We start from the raw sequence: 22,136 nt of genomic DNA, 5'->3' as shown, positions 1-22,136 counted from the left end.
TAACACGCCCCCGGGTGAGCTCGAACCACCAACCTTTCGTTTAACAGCCGAACGCGCTAGCCGATTGTGCCACGGAGGCTTGCAAAGCTGAAATATTAATTTTGTTCCATAAAAAATATTAATGAAATGTTTAAGGCATAAAAAAACATTACGCACCTCCGGGTGGACTCGAACCACCAACTTTTCGGATAATAGCTGACCGCGCTTGCCGATTGCGCCACGGAGGCTTGCATAGCTGAAATATTTAGTTCCATAAGAAATATTAATGAATTGTTTAAAACATAAAGAAACATTACACGCCCCCGGGTGGGCTCGAACCACCAACCTTTCGGTTAACAGCCGAACGCGCTAGCCGATTGCGCCACGGAGGCTTGCAAAGCCGATATATTAATTTTGTTCCATAAAAAATATTAATGAAATGTTTAAGGCATAAAAAAACATTACACGCCTCCGGGTGGACTCGAATCACCAACCTTTCGGTTAACAGCCGAACGCGCTAGCCGATTGCGCCACGGAGGCTTGCAAAGCTGAAATATTAATTTTGTTCCATAAAAAATATTAATGAAATGTTTAAGACAAAAAAAAACATTACACACCTCCGGGTGGACTCGAACCACCAACCTTTCGGATAATAGCTGACCGCGCTAGCCGATTGCGCCACGGAGGCATGCATAGCTGAAATATTATTTTAGTTCCATAAGAAATATTAATGAATTGTTTAAGGCATAAAGAAACATTACACGCCCCCGGGTGGGCTCGAACCACCAACCTTTCGGTTAACAGCCGAACGCGCTAGCCGATTGCGCCACGGAGGCTTGCAAAGATGATATATTAATTTTGTTCCATAAAAAATATTAATGAAATGTTTAAGGCATAAAAAAACATTACAAGCCTCCGGGTGGACTCGAATCACCAACCTTTTGGTTAACAGCCGACCGCGCTAGCCGATTGCGTCAAGGAGGCTTGTGAAGTCAAAGTCCTAATTTGGTTCCTTAAAAAAATGAAAGTTTTAAGGCAAAAAAAAAAAAAAAAAATAACACGCCCCCGGGTGAGCTCGAACCACCAACCTTTCGTTTAACAGCCGAACGCGCTAGCCGATTGCGCCACGGAGGCTTGCAAAGCTGAAATATTAATTTTGTTCCATAAAAAATATTAATGAAATGTTTAAGACAAAAAAAAAACATTACACACCTCCGGGTGAACTCGAACCACCAACCTTTCGGATAATAGCTGACCGCGCTAGCCGATTGCGCCACGGAGGCTTGCATAGCTGAAATATTAATTTAGTTCCATAAGAAATATTAATGAATTGTTTAAGGCATAAAGAAACATTACACGCCCCCGGGTGGGCTCGAACCACCAACCTTTCGGTTAACAGCCGAACGCGCTAGCCGATTGCGCCACGGAGGATTGCAAAGCTGATATATTAATTTTGTTCCATAAAAAATATTAATGAAATGTTTAAGGCATAAAAAAACATTACAAGCCTCCGGGTGGACTCGAATCACCAACCTTTTGGTTAACAGCCGACCGCGCTAGCCGATTGCGTCAAGGAGGCTTGTGAAGTCAAAGTCCTAATTTGGTTCCTTAAAAAAATGAAAGTTTTAAGGCAAAAAAAAAAATAACACGCCCCCGGGTGGGCTCGAACCACCAACCTTTCGGTTAACAGCCGAACGCGCTAGCCGATTGCGCCACGGAGGCTTGCAAAGCTGAAATATTAATTTTGTTCCATAAAAAATATTAATGAAATGTTTAAGACAAAAAAAAAAAAACATTACACACCTCCGGGTGGACTCGAACCACCAACCTTTCGGATAATAGCTGACCGCGCTAGCCGATTGCGCCACGGAGGCTTGCATAGCTGAAATATTAATTTTGTTCCATAAAAAATATTAATGAAATGTTTAAGTCAAAAAAAAAAAAAAAAAAACATTACACACCTCCGGGTGGACTCGAACCACCAACCTTTCGGATAATAGCTGACCGCGCTAGCCGATTGCGCCACGGAGGCTTGCATAGCTGAAATATTAATTTAGTTCCATAAGAAATATTAATGAATTGTTTAAGGCATAAAGAAACATTATACGCCCCCGGGTGGGCTCGAACCACCAACCTTTCGGTTAACAGCCGAACGCGCTAGCCGATTGCGCCACGGAGGCTTGCAAAGCTGATATATTAATTTTGTTCCATAAAAAATATTAATGATATGTTTAAGGCATAAAAAACATTACACGCCTCCGGGTGGACTCGAATCACCAACCTTTTGGTTAACAGCCGACCGCGCTAGCCGATTGCGTCAAGGAGGCTTGTGAAGTCAAAGTCCTAATTTGGTTCCTTAAAAAAATGAAAGTTTTAAGGCAAAAAAAAAAAAAAATAACACGCCCCCGGGTGAGCTCGAACCACCAACCTTTCGTTTAACAGCCGAACGCGCTAGCCGATTGTGCCACGGAGGCTTGCAAAGCTGAAATATTAATTTTGTTCCATAAAAAATATTAATGAAATGTTTAAGACAAAAAAAAAACATTACACACCTCCGGGTGAATTCGAACCACCAACCTTTCGGATAATAGCTGACCGCGCTAGCCGATTGCGCCACGGAGGCTTGCATAGCTGTAATATTAATTTAGTTCCATAAAAAATATTAATGAATTGTTTAAAGCATAAAGAAACATTACACGCCCCCGGGTGGGATCGAACCACCAACCTTTCGGTTAACAGCCGAACGCGCTAGCCGATTGCGCCACAGAGGCTTGCGGAGAATTATCCTAATTTGGTTCCATAAAAAATATAAATGATTGTTTTAAGGCATATAAAAACGATACACGCCACGTGTGGGCTCGAACCTCCAACCTTACGGTTAACTGCCAAACGCGCTTGCCGATAGCGGCACAGAGACTTGCCGAGCTATAATCCTAATTTGGTCCGTAAAAAATATTAATTAAAGTTTTTACTCATAAAAAAAACAATACAAGCCCTCGGGTGGGTTTAAACATATACCTTTCGGTTAATAGCAGAACGCGCTAGCCGATAGCGCAATGGAGGCTTCCGAATCTAAAGCCCTAATTTGGTTCCTTAAAAAATGTCAATGAAGGTTTTAAGGCATAAATAAATATTACACGCCCCCGGGTGATCGCGAACCAGCAACCTTACGGGTAATAGTCGAACGCGCTAGCCGATTGCGTCAAGGAGGCTTGTAAAGTTAAGGTCCTAATTTGGTTCCTAAAAAAATGAAAGTACTAAGGCATAAAAAAACATTGCACGCCCTCGGGTGGGCTTGAACCACCAACCTTTCGGTTAAAAGCCGACCGCGCTAGCCAATTGCGTCAAGGAGGCTTGCGAAGTCAAAGTCCTAATTTGGTTCCTTAAAAAAATGAAAGTTTAATGGCAAAAAAAAAAAAAACATTACACGCCCCCCGGTTGGGCTCGAACCACCAACCTCTCGGCTTACAGCCGAACGCGCTAGCCGATTGCGCCACGGAGGCTTGCAAAGCTAAAATATTAATTTTGTTCCATAAAAAATATTAATGAAATGTTTAAGGCATAAAAAAACATTACACGCCTCCGGGTGGACTCGAATCACCAACCTTTTGGTTAACAGCCGACCGCGCTAGCCGATTGCGTCAAGGAGGCTTGTGAAGTCAAAGTCCTAATTTGGTTGCTTAAAAAAATGAAAGTTTAATGGCAAAAAAAAAACATTACACGCCCCCGGGTGGGCTCGAACCACCAACCTTTCGGTTAACAGCCGAACGCGCTAGCCGATTGCGCCACGGAGGCTTGCAAAGCTGAAATATTAATTTTGTTCCATAAAAAATATTAATGAAATGTTTAAGGCATAAAAAAACATTACACGCCTCCGGGTGGACTCGAATCACCAACCTTTTAATTAACAGCCGACCGCGCTAGCCGATTGCGTCAAGGAGGCTTGCAAAGCTGAAATATTAATTTTGTTCCATAAAAAATATTAATGAAATGTTTAAGGCATAAAGAAACATTACACGCCCCCGGGTGGGCTCGAACCACCAACCTTTCGGTTAACAGCCGAACGCGCTAGCCGATTGCGCCACGGAGGCTTGCAAAGCTGATATATTAATTTTGTTCCATAAAAAATATTAATGAAATGTTTAAGGCATATAAAAACATTACACGCCTCCGGGTGGACTCGAATCACCAACCTTTTGGTTAACAGCCGACCGCGCTAGCCGATTGCGTCAAGGAGACTTGTGAAGTCAAAGTCCTAATTTGGTTCCTTAAAAAAATGAAAGTTTTAAGGCAAAAAAAAAAAAAAAATAACACGCCCCCGGGTGGGCTCGAACCACCAACCTTTCGGTTAACAGCCGAACGCGCTAGCCGATTGCGCCACGGAGGCTTGCAAAGCTGAAATATTAATTTTGTTCCATAAAAAATATTAATGAAATGTTTAAGACAAAAAAAAAAAACATTACACACCTCCGGGTGGACTCGAACCACCAACCTTTCGCATAATAGCTGACAGCGCTAGCCGATTGCGCCAAGGAGGCTTGCATAGCTGAAATATTAATTTAGTTCCATAAGAAATATTAATGAATTGTTTAAGGCATAAAGAAACATTACACGCCCCCGGGTGGGCTGAACCACCAACCTTTCGGTTAACAGCCGAACGCGCTAGCCGATTGCGCCACGGAGGCTTGCAAAGCTGGTATATTAATTTTGTTCCATAAAAAATATTAATGAAATGTTTAAGACAAAAAAAAAAAAAAAAAACTTTACACACCTCCGGATGGACTCGAACCACCAACCTTTCGGATAATAGCTGACCGCGCTAGCCGATTGCGCCATGGAGGCTTGCATAGCTGAAATATTAATTTAGTTCCATAAGAAATATTAATGAATTGTTTAAGGCATAAAGAAACATTACATGCCCCCGGGTGGGCTCGAACCACCAACCTTTCGGTTAACAGCCGAACGCACTAGCCGATTGCGCCACGGAGGCTTGCAAAGCTGATATATTAATTTTGTTCTATAAAAAATATTAATGAAATGTTTAAGGCATAAAAAAACATTACACGCCTCCGGGTGGACTCGAATCACCAACCTTTTGATTAACAGCCGACCGCGCTAGCCGATTGCGTCAAGGAGGCTTGTGAAGTCAAAGTCCTAATTTGGTTCCTTAAAAAAATGAAAGTTTTAAGGCAAAAAAAAAAAAAAAAAAATAACACGCCCCCGGGTGAGCTCGAACCACCAACCTTTCGGTTAACAGCCGAACGCGCTAGCCGATTGCGCCACGGAGGCTTGCAAAGCTGAAATATTAATTTTGTTCCATAAAAAATATTAATGAAATGTTTAAGACAAAAAAAAAAAAAATAACATTACACACCTCCGGGTGGACTCGAACCACCAACCTTACGGATAATAGCTGACCGCGCTAGCCGATTGCGCCACGGAGGCTTGCATAGCTGTAATATTAATTTAGTTCCATAAAAAATATTAATGAATTGTTTAAAGCATAAAGAAACATTACACGCCCCCGGGTGGGCTCGAACCACCAACCTTTCGGTTAACAGCCGAACGCGCTAGCCGATTGCGCCACAGAGGCTTGCGGAGAATTATCCTAATTTGGTTCCATAAAAAATATAAATGATTGTTTTAAGGCATATAAAAACGATACACGCCAAGTGTGGGCTCGAACCTCCAACCTTACGGTTAACTGCCAAACGCGCTTGCCGATAGCGGCACAGAGACTTGCCGAGCTATAATCCTAATTTGGTCCGTAAAAAATATTAATGAAAGTTTTTACTCATAAAAAAAACAATACAAGCCCTCGGGTGGGTTTAAACACAAACCTTTCGGTTAATAGCAGAACGCGCTAGCCGATAGCGCAATGGAGGCTTCCGAAGCTAAAGCCCTAATTTGGTTCCTTAAAAAATGTCAATGAAGGTTTTAAGGCATAAATAAATATTACACGCCCCCGGGTGATCGCGAACCAGCAACCTTTCGGTTAACAGCCGAACGCGCTAGCCGATTGCGCCACGGAGGCTTGCAAAGCTGAAATATTAATTTTGTTCCATAAAAAATATTAATGAAATGTTTAAGGCATAAAAAAACATTACACGCCTCCGGGTGGACTCGAATCACCAACCTTTTAATTAACAGCCGACCGCGCTAGCCGATTGCGTCAAGGAGGCTTGCAAAGCTGAAATATTAATTTTGTTCCATAAAAAATATTAATGAAATGTTTAAGGCATAAAGAAACATTACACGCCCCCGGGTGGGCTCGAACCACCAACCTTTCGGTTAACAGCCGAACGCGCTAGCCGATTGCGCCACGGAGGCTTGCAAAGCTGATATATTAATTTTGTTCCATAAAAAATATTAATGAAATGTTTAAGGCATATAAAAACATTACACGCCTCCGGGTGGACTCGAATCACCAACCTTTTGGTTAACAGCCGACCGCGCTAGCCGATTGCGTCAAGGAGGCTTGTGAAGTCAAAGTCCTAATTTGGTTCCTTAAAAAAATGAAAGTTTTAAGGCAAAAAAAAAAAAAAAAACACGCCCCCGGGTGGGCTCGAACCACCAACCTTTCGGTTAACAGCCGAACGCGCTAGCCGATTGCGCCACGGAGGCTTGCAAAGCTGAAATATTAATTTTGTTCCATAAAAAATATTAATGAAATGTTTAAGACAAAAAAAAAAAAACATTACACACCTCCGGGTGGACTCGAACCACCAACCTTTCGGATAATAGCTGACCGCGCTAGCCGATTGCGCCACGGAGGCTTGCAAAGCTGGTATATTAATTTTGTTCCATAAAAAATATTAATGAAATGTTTAAGACAAAAAAAAAAAAAAAGCATTACACACCTCCGGGTGGACTCGAACCACCAACCTTTCGGATAATAGCTGACCGCGCTAGCCGATTGCGCCATGGAGGCTTGCATAGCTGAAATATTAATTTAGTTCCATAAGAAATATTAATGAATTGTTTAAGGCATAAAGAAACATTACATGCCCCCGGGTGGGCTCGAACCACCAACCTTTCGGTTAACAGCCGAACGCGCTAGCCGATTGCGCCACGGAGGCTTGCAAAGATGATATATTAATTTTGTTCTATAAAAAATATTAATGAAATGTTTAAGGCATAAAAAAACATTACACGCCTCCGGGTGGACTCGAATCACCAACCTTTTGATTAACAGCCGACCGCGCTAGCCGATTGCGTCAAGGAGGCTTGTGAAGTCAAAGTCCTAATTTGGTTCCTTAAAAAAATGAAAGTTTTAAGGCAAAAAAAAAAAAAAAAAAAAATAACACGCCCCCGGGTGAGCTCGAACCACCAACCTTTCGGTTAACAGCCGAACGCGCTAGCCGATTGCGCCACGGAGGCTTGCAAAGCTGAAATATTAATTTTGTTCCATAAAAAATATTAATGAAATGTTTAAGACAAAAAAAAAAAAAATAACATTACACACCTCCGGGTGGACTCGAACCACCAACCTTACGGATAATAGCTGACCGCGCTAGCCGATTGCGCCACGGAGGCTTGCATAGCTCAAGGAGGCTTGTGAAGTCAAAGTCCTAATTTGGTTCCTTAAAAAAATGAAAGTTTTAAGGCAAAAAAAAAAAAAAAATAACACGCCCCCGGGTGAGCTCGAACCACCAACCTTTCGGTTAACAGCCGAACGCGCTAGCCGATTGCGCCACGGAGGCTTGCAAAGCTGAAATATTAATTTTGTTCCATAAAAAATATTAATGAAATGTTTAAGGCAAAAAAAAAAAAAAAAAATAACACGCCCCCGGGTGAGCTCGAACCACCAACCTTTCGGTTAACAGCCGAACGCGCTAGCCGATTGCGCCACGGAGGCTTGCAAAGCTGAAATATTAATTTTGTTCCATAAAAAATATTAATGAAATGTTTAAGACAAAAAAAAAAAAATAACATTACACGCCCCCGGGTGGGCTCGAACCACCAACCTTTCGATTAACAGCCGAACGCGCTAGCCGATTGCGCCACAGAGGCTTGCGGAGAATTAACCTAATTTGGTTCCATAAAAAATATAAATGATTGTTTTAAGGCATATAAAAACGATACACGCCAAGTGTGGGCTCGAACCTCCAACCTTACGGTTAACTGCCAAACGCGCTTGCCGATAGCGGCACAGAGACTTGCCGAGCTATAATCCTAATTTGGTCCGTAAAAAATATTAATGAAAGTTTTTACTCATAAAAAAAACAATTCAAGCCCTCGGGTGGGTTTAAACACAAACCTTTCGGTTAATAGCAGAACGCGCTAGCCGATAGCGCAATGGAGGCTTCCGAAGCTAAAGCCCTAATTTGGTTCCTTAAAAAATGTCAATGAAGGTTTTAAGGCATAAATAAATATTACACGCCCCCGGGTGATCGCGAACCAGCAACCTTACGGGTAACAGTCGAACGCGCTAGCCGATTGCGTCAAGGAGGCTTGTAAAGTTAAGGTCCTAATTTGGTTCCTAAAAAAATGAAAGTACTAAGGCATAAAAAAACATTGCACGCCCTCGGGTGGGCTTGAACCACCAACCTTTCGGTTAAAAGCCGACCGCGCTAGCCAATGGCGTCAAGGAGGCTTGCGAAGTCAAAGTCCTAATTTGGTTCCTTAAAAAAATGAAAGTTTAATGGCAAAAAAAAAAAAAACATTACACGCCCCCGGGTGGGCTCGAACCACCAACCTCTCGGTTTACAGCCGAACGCGCTAGCCGATTGCGCCACGGAGGCTTGCAAAGCTAAAATATTAATTTTTATCCATAAAAAATATTAATGAAATGTTTAAGGCATAAAAAAACATTACACGCCTCCGGGTGGACTCGAATCACCAACCTTTTGGTTAACAGCCGACCGCGCTAGCCGATTGCGTCAAGGAGGCTTGTGAAGTCAAAGTCCTAATTTGGTTGCTTAAAAAAATGAAAGTTTAATGGCAAAAAAAACATTACACGCCCCCGGGTGGGCTCGAACCACCAACCTTTCGGTTAACAGCCGAACGCGCTAGCCGATTGCGCCACGGAGGCTTGCAAAGCTGAAATATTAATTTTGTTCCATAAAAAATATTAATGAAATGTTTAAGGCATAAAAAAACATTACACGCCGCCGGGTGGACTCGAATCACCAACCTTTTTATTAACAGCCGACCGCGCTAGCCGATTGCGTCAAGGAGGCTTGCGAAGTCAAAGTCCTAATTTGGTTCCTTAAAAAAATGAAAGTTTAATGGCAAAAAAAAAAAAAAAAAAAACATTACACGCCCCCGGGTGGGCTCGAACCACCAACCTTTCGGATAATAGCTGACCGCGCTGGCCGATTGCGCCACGGAGGCTTGCAAAGCTGATATATTAATTTTGTTCCATAAAAAATATTAATGAAATGTTTAAGGCATAAAAAAACATTATACGCCTCCCGGTGGACTCGAATCACCAACCTTTTGGTTAACAGCCGACCGCGCTAGCCGATTGCGTCAAGGAGGCTTGTGAAGTCAAAGTCCTTATTTGGTTCCTTAAAAAAATGAAAGTTTTAAGGCAAAAAAAAAAAATAACACGCCCCCGGGTGAGCTCGAACCACCAACCTTTCGGTTAACAGCCGAACGCGCTAGCCGATTGCGCCACGGAGGCTTGCAAAGCTGATGTATTAATTTTGTTCCATAAAAAATATTAATGAAATGTTTAAGGCATAAAAAAACATTATACGCCTCCGGGTGGACTCGAATCACCAACCTTTTGGTTAACAGCCGACCGCGCTAGCCGATTGCGCCACGGAGGCTTGCAAAGCTGAAATATTAATTTTGTTCCATAAAAAATATTAATGAAATGTTTAAGACAAAAAAAAAAAAAAACATTACACACCTCCGGGTGGACTCGAACCACCAACCTTTCGGATAATAGCTGACCGCGCTAGCCGATTGCGCCACGGAGGCTTGCATAGCTGAAATATTAATTTAGTTCCATAAGAAATATTAATGAATTGTTTAAGGCATAAAGAAACATTACACGCCCCCGGTTGGGCTCGAACCACCAACCTTTCGGTTAACAGCCGAACGCGCTAGCCGATTGCGCCATGGAGGCTTGCAAAGCTGATATATTAATTTTGTTCCATAAAAAATATTAATGAAATGTTTAAGGCATAAAAAAACATTACACGCCTCCGGGTGGACTCGAATCACCAACCTTTTAGTTAACAGCCGAACGCGCTAGCCGATTGCGCCACGGAGGCTTGCAAAGCTGAGATATTAATTTAGTTCCATAAAAAAAATTAATGAATTGTTTAAGGCATAAAGAAACTTTACACGCCCCCGGGTGGGCTCGAACCACCAGCCTTTCGGTTAACAGCCGAACGCGCTAGCCGATTGCGCCACAGAGGCTTGCGGAGAGTTATCCTAATTTGGTTCCTTAAAAAATATAAATGATTGTTTTAAGGCATATAAAAACGATACACGCCACGTGTGGGCTCGAACCTCCAACCTTACGTTTAACTGCCAAACGCGCTTGCCGATAGCGGCACAGAGACTTGCCGAGCTATTATCCTAATTTGGTCCGTAAAAAACATTAATGAAAGTTTTTACTCATAAAAAAAACAATACAAGCCCTCGGGTGGGTTTAAACACAAACCTTTCGGTTAATAGCAGAACGCGCTAGCCGATAGCGCAATGGAGGCTTCCGAAGCTAAAGCCCTAATTTGGTTCCTTAAAAAATGTCAATGAAGGTTTTAAGGCATAAATAAATATTATACGCCCCCGGGTGGGCGCAAACCACCAACCTTACGAGTAACAGCCGAACGCGCTAGCCGATTGCGTCAAGGAGGCTTGTAAAGTTAAGGTCCTAATTTGGTTCCTAAAAAAAATGAAGGTACTAAGGCATAAAAAAACATTGCACGCCCTCGGGTGGGCTTGAACCACCAACCTTTTGGTTAACAGCCGACCGCGCTAGCCGATTGCGTCAAGGAGGCTTGTGAAGTCAAAGTCCTAATTTGGTTCCTTAAAAAAATGAAAGTTTAATGGAAAAAAAAACATTACACGCCCCCGGGTGGGCTCGAACCACCAACCTTTCGGTTAACAGCCAAACGCGCTAGCCGATTGCGCCACGGAGGCTTACAAAGCTGAAATATTAATTTTGTTGAATAAAAAATATTAATGAAATGTTTAAGACAAAAAAAAAACATTACACACCTCCGGGTGGACTCGAACCACCAACCTTTCGGATAATAGCTGACCGCGCTTGCCGATTGCGCCACGGAGGCGTGCATAGCTGAAATATTAATTTAGTTCCATAAAAAATATTAACGAATTGTTTAAGGCATAAAGAAACATTACACGCCCCCGGGTGGGCTCGAACCACCAACCTTTCGGTTAACAGCCGAACGCGCTAGCCGATTGCGCCACAGAGGCTTGCAGAAAAAATCCTAATTTGGTTCCTTAAAAAATATAAATGAATGTTTTAAGGCATATAAAAACGATACACGCCACGTGTGGGCTCGAATCTCCAACCTTACGGTTAACTGCCAAACGCGCTTGCCGATAGCGGCACAGAGGCTTGCCGAGCTATAATCCTAATTTGTTCCGTAAAAAATATTAATGAAAGTTTTTAGTCATAAAAAAAACAATACAAGCCCTCGGGTGGGTTTAAACACAAACCTTTCGGTTAATAGCAGAACGCGCTAGCCGATAGCGCAATGGAGGCTTCCGAAACTAAAGCTCTGTTTTGGTTCCTTAAAAAATGTCAATAAAGGTTTTAAGGCATAAATAAATATTACACGCCCCCGGGTGGGCGCGATTCACCAACATTACGGGTAACAGTCGAACGCGCTAGCCGATTGCGTCAAGGAGGCTTGCGAAGTCAAAGTCCTAATTTGGTTCCTTAAAAAAAATGAAAGTTTAAAGGCGAAAAAAAAAACATTACACGCCCCCGGGTGGGCTCGAACCACCAACGTTTCGGTTAACAGCCATACGCGCTAGCCGATTGCGCCTCGGAGGCTTGCAAAGCTGAAATATTAATTTAGTTGAATAAAAAATATTAATGAAATGTTTAAGGAATAAAAAAACATTACTCGCCTCCGGGTGGACACGAACCACCAACCTTTCGGTTAACAGCCGAACGCACTAGCCGATTGTGCCACGGAGGCTTGCGGAGCCAAAATCCTAATTTGGCTCCTTAAAAAAATATAAATGAAGGTTTTAAGGCATATAAAAACAATACACGCCACGGGTGGGCTCGAACCTCCAACCTTACGGTTAACTGCCAAACGCACTTGCCGATAGCGGCACAGAGGCTTGCGGAGCTGTAATCCTAATTTGGTCCGTAAGAAATATTAATGGAAGTTTTTAGTCATAAAAAAACAATACAAGCCCTCGGGTGGGTTCGAAACACAAACCTTTCGGTTAATAGCAGAAAAAGCTAGCCGATAGCGCAATGGAGGCTTCCGAAGCTAAAGCCTAAATTTGGTTCCTTAAAAAATGTTAAAGAGGTTTTTAAGGCATAAATACATATTACACGCCCCCGGGTGGGTTCGAACCACCAACCCTTTGGTTAACAGCCGACCGCGCTAGCCAAGTGCGTCAAGGAGGCTTGCGATGTGTAAGTCCTAATTTGGTTCCTTAAAAAAATGAAAGTTTTAAGGCAAAAAAAAAAAAAAAAAAAAAATAACACCGCCCCGGGTGGGCTTGAACTACCAACCTTTCGGTTAACAGCCGATTGCGCCACGAAGCTTGCAAATCTGAAATATTAATTTAGTTCCATAAAAAATATTAATGAAATGTTTAAGGCATAAATAAACATTACACGCCTCGTGGTGGACTCGAATCACCAACCTTTCGGTTAACAGCCGACAGCGCTAGCCGATTGCGGCACGGAGGCTTGCGAAGTCAAAGTCCTAATTTGGTTCCTTAAAATAGTGAAAGTTTAAAGGCGAAAAAAAAAAAAACATTACACACCCCCGGGTGGGCTCAAATCACCAACCTTTCGGTTTACAGCCGAACGCGCTAGCTGATTGCGCCACGGAGGCTTGCGGAGCAAAAAACCTTATTTGCTCACCTAAAAACATTAATGAAAGTTTTAAGTCATAAAAAAACCATGCACTCCCTCGGATGGACTCGAAACACAAACCTTTCGGTTAAAAACCGAACGCGCTAGCCGATTGCGCCCCGGAGGCTTGCAAAGCTAAAATATTAATTAAGTTACATAAAAAATATTAACAAAATGTTTAAGACAGAAAAAAAACATTACACGCCCCCGGGTGAGCTCGAATCTCCAACCTTACAGTTAACTGCCAACCGCGCTTGCCGATAGCGGCACAGACGCTTTCGGAGCTATAATCCTAATTTGGTCCGTAAAAAATATTAATAAAAGTTTTAAGTCATAAAAAAAATACAAGCCCTCGGATGGGTTCCAAACACAAACCTTTCAGTTTGGAACTGAACGGGTTCGGAACTCGCTATCCGATTACGCCACGGAAGCTTCCGGAGCTAAAATCCTAATTTGATTCCTTAAAAAATATTAATGAAGGTTTTGAGGCATAAAAAACCCTACACGCCCCCGGGTGGGCTCGAAAGACCAACCTTACGGTTAATAGCCGAACGCGCTCGCCGATTGCGTCACGGAGGCTTGCGGAGCGATAATCCTAACTTGGTCCGTAAAAAATATTAATGAAAGTTTTAAGTCGTAAAAAAACAATGCACTCCTTTGGGTGGGCTCGTACCACCAACATTTCGTTTAACAGCCGACTGCGCTAGCCGCTTGCGTCAAGGAGGCTTGTGAATTTAAGGTCCTAATTTCGTTCCTTAAAAAAATGAAAGTATTAGGCATAAAAAAACCTTGCACGCCCCCGGGTGGGCTCGGACAACCAACCTTTCGGTTAACAGCCGAACGCGCTAGCCGATTGCGCCACGGAAGCTTGCGGAGCTAAAATCCTAATTTGGTTCCTTAAAAAATATTAATGAAGGTTTTATGGCATAAAAAACCCTACACGCTCCCGGGTGGGCTCAAAACACTAACCTTACGGTTAACTGCCAAACGCGTTTGCCGATAGCGGCAGAGGCTTGCGGAGCTATAAGCCTAATTTGGTCCGTAAAAAATATTAATGAAAGTTTTGACTCATAAAAAAAACAATACAAGCCCTCGGGTGGGTTCGAACCATAAACCTTTCAGGTAACAGCCGAACGCGCTATTAGATTACGCCACGAAAGCTTCTGGAGCTAAAATCCCAATTTGATTCCTTAAAAAATATTAATGAAGGTTTTGAGGCATAAAAAAACCCTACACGCTCCCGGGTGGGCTCGAACCACCAACCTTTCGGTTAACAGCCGAACGCGCTAGCCGATGGCGCCACGGAGGTTTGCAAAGCTGAAATATTAATTTAGTTCCATAAAAAATATTAATGAAATGTTTAAGGCATAAAAAAACAATACACGCCTCCGGGTGGAGTCGAAACAACAACCTTTCGGTTAACAGCCGACCGCGCTAGCCAATTGCGTCAAGAAGGCTTGCGAAGTCAAAGTCCTAATTTGGTTCCATAAAAAAAATGAAAGTTTTAAGGTAAAAAAAAAGTTTGTTTATTGTAGCTGCGTTTTAAAAACATCGCTCTTTTCATGGCTATTTTTTTCAGCAAAATTTATGTCACCGTTATGGCTTTTATGAAAAATGCAAACTTTTCTATTCATAAATTTTAAATAAGTATAAAAATATTCCTATTATGATTAAATATTGAACTTTATCTGTTACTTTTTTCGTTTAATTTGATGAGTAAAAAATGTCTACTTGCAATCTTTCCACTTTAATTGCGTAATTTGTTAACGGTTTCATAGTTTTATTCTTATTTTTTTTAATGATTAATCAACATAATTTAATATTTTTTAACTATGTTTAATGTACCTAAATCCATACATTAGTACAATATTACTGAAATCTTAGTAAATATTCAATTAAAAAACAAACAAACAAATCAATTGATTATTAAACAATCTCTTTTTTCTTCTTCCTTTTTTTTTTCTTTTTTTTTTATCTGTTGTTCTTTCTCTTTCATCATACAGCAGTAAAAAAGGAGAAGCATAGCTACAACCTATAAAGTATAAAGATTGTACGTAGTACGATTCAAAAGTTCGGGGACAAGCTGTATAAAACCTTACCCAGAATAGTTCACATTACCGAAGCACATCCACCTTCAAAAGGTTACCTTGAGGGACGATGTACTTCTGCCAGTGTTCATATAACTTTTGGAAGCACTCCTGGAAGCCATTTTTCGATGAGCCTTCTATAATGCAGCTTTATCTTCTCCTGACGGAAGAAAGCGGCGTCCATGCAAATGTTTTTTTGCTGGGAACCGGTAAAAGTCACACGGAGCTGAGTCCGACGAAACGTTATTTGTTTGTCATATCAGAGTATTGACCAATCGAACCGTGCATCCTCGACATGAAAGTCGCCTTCTTCCCCACGATGAAGTTAAAGCAGCAGCGCAAGATGCCTTACAGGAGGTTGCGAAAAATGTCTTTCAGGAGTGCTTCTAAAAGCTATACGAACGTTGGCAGAAGTGCATAGTCTTTCGAGGCGACTATTTTGTAGACAGATGTGCTTCGGTAATGTGAACTATTCAGGGAAAGGTTTTATACAACTTGTCCTCGAACTTTAGATCATACTACGTACGTATGAGTTTTCAACTTACTATTTCATAACGTTTTTGAGTGACACAAGTTTACGCACATGAAGAGATCACAAGAAAATTTGCGATAATTAACTGAGGAGACATACAAAATGGATATTTCGGTCATCTATATATTCTTAAGTACATATGCATATACAGATGTGCCGAAAAATCTTGTGAAGATTAAATTGGGTGATCGTAAAACAGAAATTTAGGCCAAAATCTGATTTTTTTTTTGTGATTGCAATTCCTTATTCGTAGAAAGGAAATAAAGTGAATGAATCAAAGATCCTTTAAATCCCTGATAATTTTATCAATTTATTTCTGTTTGATTTTTTTTTTTTTTTTTTGCCATCGGCCAACGCCATCGGCCATCGGCCATCGGCAATCGGCCATTTGGAGGAAAACTATCGGTCATCGGCCATCGGCCATCCTTGAACAATCGGCCAACAATCGGCATCGGCCCATCAGCCAAAAAATGCCATCGGTCGAGCCCTAATTTTAATTTACCTAACATACTTGTCCTTCAAGTTCTCCGTTTTCTGTATTTTTTGTCAACTCCATCTTAAGTGTTAGGTAAACTTTTGTTTTAAATTATACTGCGAATATTTCGTCTTTAATTTCAATAAAATGTCTTAAGCTGATGGTTTAATAAATAGACAAAGAATTTAAGCTGAAATTATCCTCAAAGGGGTTGACCGACCACTAGGTAAAACTGACTTTGCAACGTTATTAGGCATTTATAAAAAAGAAGTTTAACTTTACTGCGTTAACCTTTAACTAAAACAAAGCAAGTTCTACATTTTATTGCTTCTAATGATAATTTTACTTTAAGAATTTCATAATTTTTTTGTAAATTTAATCTGCTGCGGCACCAGTCCTACATTTTTGAGGAAGTTTGCGGACTGTTTGAGTTGAAAGGTTTTTTAAAATTGCTTTTTTCTTAAATCTGTAGACTTTAAATTAAAAGAATAGTTTTGAATGAAGTAGGAATAAAAAAAAAAATAATAATAAAAGGAACTGAGCAAGGAACTAAGTTCACAGTCCTTTGGTATTTGTGAAACAGGCTACCTTTTTTGAATAGAATAAACTAAAGAAGTCAGTAAAGTATAACTTTAAAATTTAGCATTTGATTTTCAGTTATTCTTCTGCTATGCTATGAAGACTCTTAATTTTTATTTTATTTTTTAAATCTGTATTGCAGACTGGTGAAAGACATTCTGCTACTGACAGTTTTAATATTGATCTGCTTAGTATCGATGCTGACAATGGTGGTTAAATCATGGATCTTATGAAATATTCTTAAGTAAATAACATGAATGACTTAATTTCCAATGGTCTATGTTCGAAAGTTATTAAATAAACCAGTGATAAGAAATAAAGAATTATTCTTACCCGTTTACGTAAATTCAAATCAGTTCAATGAGACGCATATTTTCACTTATTTTTTCTATCGCTCGCTACGCTAAATTTTGTGCTTTACAAAAACGCTCAAAAAGCCGGTTCCCAGTTTAGGGTTTTTATATCAAATATTGGTACCGTCTCCTACAATTTAGCCAAATATTCAATTTCTTAATACATAACGCATACTGCAGATTTGTTCAAAATGTTAAAGTTTGTATTGAAAAAAAGAAGCTCTTTGAGATTGGTTTTGATTTAACTCCGTATTTAACTACTGTGTTTAGGAAAAAGAACAGTATTGCAAATCTGATACGATCGTTTTTAAAAGTAAAACATTAAATACATATTATTTTCAAAAGGAATAGCACTGTGACCAACAAAGCTATCGTAGTATACGCATTTTTTATGCACCGGAACAACTCATTATTGTATTTAACTCTGTAATATTTTTCATGATGAATTTTTTTTCCGTTTACACTGCTTTTAACTGTGTTGAGGTGGGGTGTGTTACACCTCAGCAAAATTCAAATTCTAAAACGTTATTTTACTTTACCAAATAGCGCACTGAGTGCACATAACTTTTTTTTCCTCAAGTCAAGTGACTGATTATAATAGAGGGGCGCTGACCATAACAGAGGGGGAGGGGGGGGGGGTAATAAACCCCACCTCATCAAATGAAGTAAAACTTTTGCCTATGTAGTTTTTTTTATATATTGGTTTTTGCTGTTACTTTTATTTTATATTTAATCAATTATTTTCCTTGTATCTGACGTAGTTAGTGTGTCCTTTAGTCTTTAAATAGTTTCCAAATAGCGGTATTAAAAATCTCTAAATTTGCGTACAAAGTTTGTAATATTTACGTGTATGCCACTATATGTATACGGACACTGTTAAAGGTTTAGAAAATTATTAAAGGTAGCTATTACTGTAAAATAAAGTGGTTACAGTACAGAAATTAGTTAGGTATTGTAACATTTACATTTAAGCAGTCCAATAAAACAGAGTGACTCTGATAGTAAGTTTCACACAAGCCGTGCTTAAATCTTCAGGTAACAGCAGAATGTTTGAAATGGGAGGCAAATTAATAATTTACCTGACACTGAAAATTTACACTGGGGGGTTTGAAATGCTATTACAGTATTGAAATTTTAAACAATAACTTATTTTTGATAACTGGCGCAGACTGATAGGATTTTCGTCGAAGTTTTTTTTTCTTAACTAATATGTTTATTAATTGAAGTGGCGAAAAAAGCAAATTTGGTAATATTAATTCGTAAAATAAATGTACAAAAAAAGGGGGAGGTGTTAGTGTTAGGAAATAGTTTTCTAAAAAAATATCCAATAGTTCCACGACACAAAGAAAAGACAACTCAATCATAGGACAAATTCCCCTGCTCTGAGAATTTGATATTTTTTTTAAATAAAGAAATGAAAAAAAAAATTCTTTACATGTGCCCCCTTTGATCTATATATTCCATATCTAAGCAAAAACAAGCTATTAACACCTTTTTTTTATTTGCGTCTACTTTCGAAATGTTTACTGCATGATCGATTCGAAAATGAAGCTCAATAATCATCTCTAAAAATATGTGCATTCCTTTGCGTATATATGTGTTGAAAATTTTTCTTGTAGTCAGCTCAGTCTACATATATATATATATATATATATATATATATATATATATATATATATATATATATATATATATATATATATATATATATATATATATATATATATATATATATATATATATATATTTATATATATATATATATATATATATATATATATATATATATATATATATATATATAATCTTTCACATTTATTCTTTGTTTATTAAATAGTATTGAAGTTAATATTTAACTAGCAATTTTTTCCTAAATTTTAGTAGTTCATAATTTAGCCCCAGCACACAGTCTAAGTAAGTTTTCAAATGATAATTTTTACATAACTTTAACTTCAATTCAATTCGATCCTTGTTGCAGGCGTTTTGTTGTGTAAAAAATTTCATATAATGGCACCAGTGGATATTGAGTACAGGAAAAAAGAAAAAAAAAATTTTCCCTAGCAAAGAGAAACTTTATTTTCCGCTACTGGGGAGGGGGGGGGGACAGAATTTTCACCCTCTAATGACAAAGCTCATTTTTCTGTCGTATAAAATCTTGTATTCTCGTTATAGTAGTATTAATTTTATAAAAATAACATAGATAAAAAGTGTTGTTTGGTGCATTACAGCTGTTTCCAGAATGCCTTAATTTTAGTCATAAGTTTTTATGACGGGATTCCAACTCGTTGACCCTTATTTGCATCTCGTGCACACCCAATTTTTTCTTTCATTTACACGGACCCCTTCAGACCGGGGTGGACGTCTGAGGATCCTCATGGACCACTTTGGGCCACCACTGTTTTCAAGTGATTTTCTAATACGGGCAAGAAGTTATGATGTGATGTTTTTGGTTAGTTTTTGCTGTCTAAATTAATAACACGTACTTCAAGTTTGAAAAAGTTTCTAAATTATGAACTTTTAATGATGGGTAACTGTTGATTATATCGTTTTTATGCCACCGCGCACCAGTTATGTAAACTTACTTTGTGCGAGTTTTGAGGAAAGAAAGAGCATTAAATTTAGATTTCAAATCAGTAATTAATACCTTTTCTCAAAATTTTAAGTTGTGTCATTTTCCTGGCCAGGGTGCGATAGGTTACCTATTGTTTGCAAAGACAATGTTATTGAAAGAGTTGCACGCAGGGAGCTCTCGGTTTTAAAAAAAAGAAAAAACAAAACAAGAAATATCAATTCATTACGAATTTTCCTGTTGAGAACTAAGTGGATGACAACGCTATCAAAAAAAAAAAAAAAAAAGATGCACCTTAGCTTTAAGAAGAGTGATGCACCACTAGAGAGTTTGATAAGAAACTGAGCTCTTTCGAAATTTAGTTTATCAATATTCAACAGAAGATTCGGAGAAACCTCGCTACAAAATTTGCGCTATGCAATTCATTGCATCAGTTTTTACAATATATATATATATATATATATATATATATATATATATATATATATATATATATATATATATATATATATATATATATATATATATATAATATATATATATATATATATATTATATATATATATATATATATATATATATATATATATATATCCTTTTCCCTAAGCTCATTACTGAACTGAGCTCTCTTAACATGACTTAAGAGCCATTATTTTGAAGTTCAGTACAAGGTGTGGCAGTGACCATTTTTGATTTTTTCTAATTTTTCTATATGTCAAAGTAGGTCATGAGAAGTGAACATTCTGAAATTTTTAGCCTTCCAAAAAAATATTTTCGCTCGTTAAAAATTCCCAAAGTTTGAGGTTTTGCAGCGCTTTTTAGAAAAATTCTAAAAGTAGCATTTCAGTGCGCTTTAGCTCTTTACAGAAACACCACCCCACGGTTATGTTTATATTTATTGGTTGTACAGTATCTAGTGATGATGACTTCATAGTTATTTTGGTTGGGGGTTGTTGCTTTCTTCAGATAAGGGGTCGCAAAGTATGGATTTTATCCGATTTCGCGCAAGTTTAACCTGCGTTATTTCCCCCCAAAAAGTCACCCCCCGAAAAAAATGTGATATATACAGAAAGTTTATACTATGAAGAGAGTAAATAGCACAAAATTTGTTTGAGGTTTAATTTTTTTTAGGAGAAAAATGCCCTGATATTTTTCAAATTTTCAAAAATTGTGCTTTTTTGATCGCAATTAACTCAAAACAGCATCACTAGGAAAAAAAAACCTTTTATATATTATGGTACCTGGCTATGTGTAAAACATCATGAAAAAGGAAACAGCATGGGATCTCTTCTTGTTTTTTGGAAAATAATTTTTTTGTAGCTCATTTAATGCGTTTTCTCGTCGTAAAACGTGTGTCCAGTATGCAGATTAGATCTGCTAAAACTTAAAGTATGTAGTAGGAATGTATATATGTGTGAATAGAAAAAGAGAAAAAGACTAGCAATACTTTATTTTTCTGATTTTTACAAATTGATGGTATTTTAATTGCAGGTAAATCAGAAAACGATAAATCGATATATATATATATATATATATATATATATATATATATATATATATATATATATATATATATATATATATATATATATATATTGATTTATCGTATCAATACCAAAATAATTCTTTTTTATTTATGTCCATAGTAGTGGAAGAAATTTTATGAATAATATCTGCTTCACTTTCCTCTAAATTTCTATTTTCTATGTCATCTTTAAATACCTGTTCAGAGTTCTGTTTCTTATGGTCTTGTTCAGGCATCTACCAGTCAACAAGGAGAAAACAAAGAAGAAAACATTTTGTCTATCTCATGGGAGGGGTGGGCTCTCCAACTCGTAAAAGTACACGATTTTCAATCAAACAAAGAGAGTTTCTTTAAGAAAAGTTCCTTTATGGTGAGAAAACCGGGAGAAATCAGACGCCCGACCAAGTAGAACATGCAATGAGAACAGAGATGATTGAAGACATGAAAATATTCCAACCGAAAAATATCTGACAAAAAGTCAAATTCAAGCTGCTTTTAGCCGATATACAAAGCAAAAAAAAAAAAAAAAAAAGCAAATAATACTGATTTATCAAGAACCGACAGCCTTTTAGAGGCATTTGAAGATAACATAAAAAATAGACATTTAGAGGAAAGTGAAGCAGATATTGTTCATGAAAATTCTTCCATTGCTATGGACATAAATAAATAAATAAATAAGAATTATTTTGGGATTGATACGATAAAACGATAAATCAATATATATATATATATATATATATATATATATATATATATATATATATGTATAACAAGAGATACAATTTAAGACAAATTTAAAATAGAAATTCAAAGAAATTGAAAAATCAACGACATTAAAGAACTGAAAGAATAAATGCAAAAGTGTACCGTAATGCCAGCGCAAAGCTGCTAGAAATAAAAACAGTACAAACATATTCACACAAACAGTCAAAATACAAATGAAAGAAGCAAATGAAAAAAGCGAGAACATCAAAATGGAAAATGAAGAAGGTGAACCCAGGACCAAC

General features: G+C 38.4%; 31 non-coding genes across 31 annotated transcripts; all 31 read right to left on the bottom strand.

Annotated features, from left to right (window-relative positions):
- Positions 1–297: 297 nt before the first annotated feature.
- Trnan-guu (transfer RNA asparagine (anticodon GUU)) lies at positions 298–371 on the bottom strand. The gene has a single exon. It is a non-coding gene; the product is annotated as a tRNA-Asn (tRNA).
- A 222-nt stretch (positions 372–593) lies between these two features.
- On the bottom strand, positions 594–667 carry Trnan-auu (transfer RNA asparagine (anticodon AUU)). Its single transcript has one exon. It is a non-coding gene; the product is annotated as a tRNA-Asn (tRNA).
- A 74-nt stretch (positions 668–741) lies between these two features.
- Positions 742–815, bottom strand: Trnan-guu (transfer RNA asparagine (anticodon GUU)). Its single transcript has one exon. It is a non-coding gene; the product is annotated as a tRNA-Asn (tRNA).
- An 812-nt stretch (positions 816–1,627) lies between these two features.
- Trnan-guu (transfer RNA asparagine (anticodon GUU)) lies at positions 1,628–1,701 on the bottom strand. Its single transcript has one exon. It is a non-coding gene; the product is annotated as a tRNA-Asn (tRNA).
- Positions 1,702–1,779: 78 nt separating this feature from the next.
- Positions 1,780–1,853, bottom strand: Trnan-auu (transfer RNA asparagine (anticodon AUU)). Its single transcript has one exon. It is a non-coding gene; the product is annotated as a tRNA-Asn (tRNA).
- An 84-nt stretch (positions 1,854–1,937) lies between these two features.
- Trnan-auu (transfer RNA asparagine (anticodon AUU)) lies at positions 1,938–2,011 on the bottom strand. The gene has a single exon. It is a non-coding gene; the product is annotated as a tRNA-Asn (tRNA).
- A 74-nt stretch (positions 2,012–2,085) lies between these two features.
- On the bottom strand, positions 2,086–2,159 carry Trnan-guu (transfer RNA asparagine (anticodon GUU)). The gene has a single exon. It is a non-coding gene; the product is annotated as a tRNA-Asn (tRNA).
- Positions 2,160–2,676: 517 nt separating this feature from the next.
- On the bottom strand, positions 2,677–2,750 carry Trnan-guu (transfer RNA asparagine (anticodon GUU)). Its single transcript has one exon. It is a non-coding gene; the product is annotated as a tRNA-Asn (tRNA).
- Positions 2,751–3,700: 950 nt separating this feature from the next.
- On the bottom strand, positions 3,701–3,774 carry Trnan-guu (transfer RNA asparagine (anticodon GUU)). Its single transcript has one exon. It is a non-coding gene; the product is annotated as a tRNA-Asn (tRNA).
- A 222-nt stretch (positions 3,775–3,996) lies between these two features.
- Positions 3,997–4,070, bottom strand: Trnan-guu (transfer RNA asparagine (anticodon GUU)). The gene has a single exon. It is a non-coding gene; the product is annotated as a tRNA-Asn (tRNA).
- Positions 4,071–4,292: 222 nt separating this feature from the next.
- Positions 4,293–4,366, bottom strand: Trnan-guu (transfer RNA asparagine (anticodon GUU)). The gene has a single exon. It is a non-coding gene; the product is annotated as a tRNA-Asn (tRNA).
- Positions 4,367–4,895: 529 nt separating this feature from the next.
- On the bottom strand, positions 4,896–4,969 carry Trnan-guu (transfer RNA asparagine (anticodon GUU)). Its single transcript has one exon. It is a non-coding gene; the product is annotated as a tRNA-Asn (tRNA).
- Positions 4,970–5,194: 225 nt separating this feature from the next.
- Trnan-guu (transfer RNA asparagine (anticodon GUU)) lies at positions 5,195–5,268 on the bottom strand. Its single transcript has one exon. It is a non-coding gene; the product is annotated as a tRNA-Asn (tRNA).
- A 230-nt stretch (positions 5,269–5,498) lies between these two features.
- Trnan-guu (transfer RNA asparagine (anticodon GUU)) lies at positions 5,499–5,572 on the bottom strand. The gene has a single exon. It is a non-coding gene; the product is annotated as a tRNA-Asn (tRNA).
- Positions 5,573–6,235: 663 nt separating this feature from the next.
- Trnan-guu (transfer RNA asparagine (anticodon GUU)) lies at positions 6,236–6,309 on the bottom strand. Its single transcript has one exon. It is a non-coding gene; the product is annotated as a tRNA-Asn (tRNA).
- Positions 6,310–6,529: 220 nt separating this feature from the next.
- On the bottom strand, positions 6,530–6,603 carry Trnan-guu (transfer RNA asparagine (anticodon GUU)). Its single transcript has one exon. It is a non-coding gene; the product is annotated as a tRNA-Asn (tRNA).
- A 78-nt stretch (positions 6,604–6,681) lies between these two features.
- On the bottom strand, positions 6,682–6,755 carry Trnan-auu (transfer RNA asparagine (anticodon AUU)). Its single transcript has one exon. It is a non-coding gene; the product is annotated as a tRNA-Asn (tRNA).
- Positions 6,756–6,984: 229 nt separating this feature from the next.
- On the bottom strand, positions 6,985–7,058 carry Trnan-guu (transfer RNA asparagine (anticodon GUU)). The gene has a single exon. It is a non-coding gene; the product is annotated as a tRNA-Asn (tRNA).
- Positions 7,059–7,285: 227 nt separating this feature from the next.
- Trnan-guu (transfer RNA asparagine (anticodon GUU)) lies at positions 7,286–7,359 on the bottom strand. Its single transcript has one exon. It is a non-coding gene; the product is annotated as a tRNA-Asn (tRNA).
- A 249-nt stretch (positions 7,360–7,608) lies between these two features.
- Positions 7,609–7,682, bottom strand: Trnan-guu (transfer RNA asparagine (anticodon GUU)). Its single transcript has one exon. It is a non-coding gene; the product is annotated as a tRNA-Asn (tRNA).
- An 81-nt stretch (positions 7,683–7,763) lies between these two features.
- On the bottom strand, positions 7,764–7,837 carry Trnan-guu (transfer RNA asparagine (anticodon GUU)). The gene has a single exon. It is a non-coding gene; the product is annotated as a tRNA-Asn (tRNA).
- Positions 7,838–7,918: 81 nt separating this feature from the next.
- On the bottom strand, positions 7,919–7,992 carry Trnan-guu (transfer RNA asparagine (anticodon GUU)). Its single transcript has one exon. It is a non-coding gene; the product is annotated as a tRNA-Asn (tRNA).
- Positions 7,993–8,649: 657 nt separating this feature from the next.
- Trnay-gua (transfer RNA tyrosine (anticodon GUA)) lies at positions 8,650–8,723 on the bottom strand. Its single transcript has one exon. It is a non-coding gene; the product is annotated as a tRNA-Tyr (tRNA).
- A 216-nt stretch (positions 8,724–8,939) lies between these two features.
- Trnan-guu (transfer RNA asparagine (anticodon GUU)) lies at positions 8,940–9,013 on the bottom strand. The gene has a single exon. It is a non-coding gene; the product is annotated as a tRNA-Asn (tRNA).
- A 228-nt stretch (positions 9,014–9,241) lies between these two features.
- Trnan-auu (transfer RNA asparagine (anticodon AUU)) lies at positions 9,242–9,315 on the bottom strand. The gene has a single exon. It is a non-coding gene; the product is annotated as a tRNA-Asn (tRNA).
- Positions 9,316–9,533: 218 nt separating this feature from the next.
- Positions 9,534–9,607, bottom strand: Trnan-guu (transfer RNA asparagine (anticodon GUU)). The gene has a single exon. It is a non-coding gene; the product is annotated as a tRNA-Asn (tRNA).
- Positions 9,608–9,835: 228 nt separating this feature from the next.
- Trnan-auu (transfer RNA asparagine (anticodon AUU)) lies at positions 9,836–9,909 on the bottom strand. Its single transcript has one exon. It is a non-coding gene; the product is annotated as a tRNA-Asn (tRNA).
- Positions 9,910–10,279: 370 nt separating this feature from the next.
- Trnan-guu (transfer RNA asparagine (anticodon GUU)) lies at positions 10,280–10,353 on the bottom strand. The gene has a single exon. It is a non-coding gene; the product is annotated as a tRNA-Asn (tRNA).
- Positions 10,354–11,005: 652 nt separating this feature from the next.
- Trnan-guu (transfer RNA asparagine (anticodon GUU)) lies at positions 11,006–11,079 on the bottom strand. Its single transcript has one exon. It is a non-coding gene; the product is annotated as a tRNA-Asn (tRNA).
- Positions 11,080–11,154: 75 nt separating this feature from the next.
- Trnan-auu (transfer RNA asparagine (anticodon AUU)) lies at positions 11,155–11,228 on the bottom strand. The gene has a single exon. It is a non-coding gene; the product is annotated as a tRNA-Asn (tRNA).
- Positions 11,229–11,302: 74 nt separating this feature from the next.
- Positions 11,303–11,376, bottom strand: Trnan-guu (transfer RNA asparagine (anticodon GUU)). Its single transcript has one exon. It is a non-coding gene; the product is annotated as a tRNA-Asn (tRNA).
- Positions 11,377–22,136: the final 10,760 nt, after the last annotated feature.

The sequence above is a fragment of the Uloborus diversus genome, chromosome 3 (genome assembly GCF_026930045.1).
Source record: "Uloborus diversus isolate 005 chromosome 3, Udiv.v.3.1, whole genome shotgun sequence".
NCBI classification, from domain to species: Eukaryota; Metazoa; Arthropoda; class Arachnida; order Araneae; family Uloboridae; genus Uloborus; species Uloborus diversus.
The sequence above is the reverse complement of the archived record's forward strand: the minus strand, read 5'-3'. Positions and strand labels throughout refer to the sequence as shown.